At 32.2% G+C, this 4,003-nt stretch overlaps 1 long non-coding RNA gene across 1 annotated transcript; it reads left to right on the forward strand.

The window, feature by feature from the left end:
* The first annotated feature begins 1,066 nt into the window (after positions 1-1,066).
* Positions 1,067-3,026, forward strand: LOC111410315. Its single transcript, XR_002705653.1, has 3 exons — positions 1,067-1,306; positions 1,551-1,689; positions 2,931-3,026. It is a non-coding gene; the product is annotated as an uncharacterized LOC111410315 (long non-coding RNA).
* The last annotated feature ends 977 nt before the right edge of the window (positions 3,027-4,003 follow it).

Consider the following 4,003-nt stretch of genomic DNA (forward strand, 5'->3'; position numbering starts at 1 on the left):
AATGTTGTGGATTTACGTGGCTTCTGATCATCTAAATCTTCTGTTTTGAATTTGCTTGTGCCATACATTTATGCGGAAATCATGCTATTGAAATCATACTATCCAAGGAAATTTACGAGGTATATAAAAGTGAAATTTTGATTTCTTAACACATGAAATCGAAGACAATCTTGTTCTGATTTTTGAACAGGGATGAACTGAAATTTGACTGCGGTCAGTTGGGCGATTTAAAAAAAAAAAAAATGTTAAATTGACATTTTATATTGTCAATTAGAAAGGTTATTTTGATAAAAGAAAAAAAAATGTCATCTTTTTAATTTGACTTTTATGGTTTAGACGCAATTGCTAATACATCCAGACTCTTATCCTTCTCCAATCACTAGAGAACTTAAGTCCCTGTTTGTCAATCAATATTTTATAACTTTTTTTTCCCTCCTTATGTTCATTTTCAATTACGTACTCTTACAATAAAATATTTTGTACGTAAATTCAAATTCTTTTCACAATTTTAACCGTACATTCTATAAAAATTCACTATTTTAAAACTCTTTCTTCTACTTTAATGGTAGACAAAGAGGGGCGTGGTCCATGCATATTTAGGCTTTATTTATTTTGATTTTTCTTGGAGTAGATTTTATATTATTTATTTAAGATAAAAGTAGGTACAAATATTACAATTCAGTTGAATTTAATATTAGTTGACAACTGTTAAAATAATTAATAAGCTCAAATTAATTATAGTGGAATTAGGCATACAAGCAAAATAAATTAATTATATAGTGTTTATCATTGGTAGAATATTATTCAGTAGTGTGGTTAGTTTTAAGGTTCAACAAAATCAACGTACCGTAAAGGTAATTTCTTTAAACCTATGCCTCTCTCTCCAATCCGCATTGGCAATTTGCAAACCAACTTGCCCCCGGGCATAATTCAGTTGTGAAAAGGACAAGAGTAAGGTTATTTTACACCTTGCTGACAGTTGCAGTGTGGAAGTTCGAATCTTGAGACATGGAATTGAACTACTTGTAGGCACAGTGTACAAATAACTCTTATTTCTTGATCTGCTAGAATACATCTCACAATTTACCTCCCTCACAAAGCTCTTGAGGAGTGGTTCAACCTTTAATTTGCAAACCAACTTTATTGATACTTCCACTGCCACTTCACTGATTTCAGATGCTCTCTACTTTCTCTCTCTAGGGTTTCACTTCTGCACGTGGAGGTTTTCGTCTCTTCCCTGAATTATTAAATTTGACACCGTCGAAGAATTCTATTTTTGCAAAAAGACACAATGATTCTTCTAACGGTGATTTCCATTTTTTTGGGTTTTGGTTTCAGATTCCGTGAAAATATGCTTTGTTTCTTTTTTCCTTATTTTTATCAAAGAACAATCAAAATATATTTCTTATTGTACCAATAACATACACATATATTTGAGCTCTATTTTTAGCAAAGAATATATTTTTGAATAGATTGATGGACAATGTTTGGTTAAAATATAAGGGCTAATATTTTTTCGCAATGAATGTACTGTGAAAATGGTGAGACAGAAGATTCAGATCAAGGAGATTGATAACTTGATGGCACGCAGAGTGACCTTTTCAATGAGAAGCAGAAGGGTTTGGAAAAAGGCTCAAGAACTCTACTCTTTCTGATTCTGAGATTGCCCTAATTGTTTTTCTGCTACTGGTAAACTCATCCATTATTCTAGTTCAAGTTTCTCTAATTTCCTCTCTTCTCTCTCTTGAACACGCACATACAACATGCTACTGGGGTCGAAGCTTTGATGCTTTTGGCTACTGAGTTTCAATTCTTAGCTAGTTTTGTGTCAAAAACTAAAGATTTTAATGGGCTAAAACCACAGAAAACTTCTTTTGAGAAGCTAGGAATTAATTGGGTAGTAATGGAAATTATCAGGTAGAGAATTGTAGCTTGGATATGGATGCAAATAATCTACAAGTGTTATACAAAGAATCGAACAAAACTAGGGGCGAAGGATACATTGATATATATCAAATGTTTTTCTCCAGCGTGCTTCTGCAAACTAGCTTTTGGTGAAGGGGAGGGGGCAGGGCATGATGTATAGTTGAACAACAATAATCATGTAGAAAAATGTGAACACAGGGATGGAACAAAATAAAAAGTATTCTCGTAGCTCAGAGGTGTTTTCAACAAATCTTTTGATCATTAATAGTGGGCAAATGCTATTGAATATGTTCATTTTGAGAGTCAATGTGGGACTGTCGGCAGTATAAGTCATGAGTGCAATAGCACCCTTTGTGAGAGATGGCTTGGTTGTATTTTATTTTTTGTTTAAGGTTCATGCTATGTACCTTAAACATGTGAGATATTAGTTGTTTTCCTATCCAATATTGCCTTATCGAGAACATACTCCTTTCCCCATATCTTTAAGCTTTAAAATAATATAGTTTAAAATGGTACCATATCACGCCAATGTCTTAAGTTGAAGTCTTTAGCTGCCCACAATTAAGAAATTTGTGCATGCCTTGCAGTTCGACATGAAAATACTGATTCCAGCTTGCACTAGAAAATCCATTGGCTTACTATTCAATCAGATATTATCTCTCACAGATATATTGGATTTTTCCATTGCTTAAACAAGACGTAGACCTATTGAAGTTTCAAACTTTAACATCTAACATCTATATATGGAATCAAGAATCTTTCTGCAAGTAGTTATCAACATCTACGAGGACACTTATTAATTTATGTTTTCTAACAGCTTAAATGGTTAACCAATATATATTCCACGTTCCAAAGTGACACTAGGAAAATATTTCACACTCGTAAATGCACAAGGTCCCTATAATTCTTAGCTGGCACTTGAAAGGGAAAAACTGAAAACTAATATATAGTTCTACTTGCTTCAGTTTTGATATACTCCTTCTTTTTGGTATTACTAATAAAAGGTTGGGGATCAGTAGATGATGAGGGTGGTAAAGAGGTGTCAACCCTGTCAGAACATCCTGGTGTACAACAAATTCCTATAATTTCAACAGTCTCGTGCAAACACATAAGTGCAGCTGCACGCATTTTAAATTAACCTTCTAGAATATAGTATGATTGAATATATTTGCTAAAGTAAAAAGAATCGTCATACTATTGAATTTCGTATTGATTACAAAACATGCATTAATTCGTACCTTTGAGTTGTGTATTTGATAGCAAACTCTCATTCTATTTATAGAAGTATTAGATTTTGATTTCATCTGCTCTTAGTTTAATTAGCTGAAAATTTTTTCCCGATGTATCATTCTGCAGCATGATGCAACTAATTGAATGGCATAGAACGTAATAATCAGAGAATTCCAACAAATTAGGGCAACTTCCCTTCTGACTTAAGGTGAGACATACCATTTATAGACAATTCAACTTTAAATTGTTGTTCGTGATTATGCTTCATATACTGTAATTATAACAAGAAAATAAAGATAAATAAGACTTCAAAATCGAATTAATGCAGTCAATTTTAAACATTGCCGTATGAGTTTAAATATTGCACATAGATTGTTTCCAGCTTATTAATTGCAGATTTACGTTTCCTCCATGTGCCTAATTAAATCTATGATGCAAGTAGTCTGTTTAATTTAAGATTATATTGTTCAATTTTATTTTTTTAATTAACTAGTCTATTATCATTTTATTATGATTAGGAGTTTAATCGAAATAAGTAATTTTTCTTGAGTTTGTTTTGCATAAAAGGCTAGTTAGAAGTGTTGAATAAATTTGGTGTTATAATTGAATTGTATGGTGGTGGATTTTTTATATGAATAGAAAGTTCGAATTTTTTTTTCATTTATCCACCTAAATGATTAATTCGTATGCGAATTTTCATTTTTAACCCCATATTTGTTATTGTTTAAGCTTTCGCATGTGTTAGTTGATATCATAGTTAGTCTATCGTCCCAACAATGGATCGAGGAGGACAAGTTAAACGTCTTGTTTTCATGGTTGGTAATGAAAACCGTAGACATGAGCTAAT

Source organism: Olea europaea, chromosome 15 (assembly GCF_002742605.1).
Source record: "Olea europaea var. sylvestris chromosome 15, O_europaea_v1, whole genome shotgun sequence".
NCBI lineage: Eukaryota > Viridiplantae > Streptophyta > Magnoliopsida > Lamiales > Oleaceae > Olea > Olea europaea.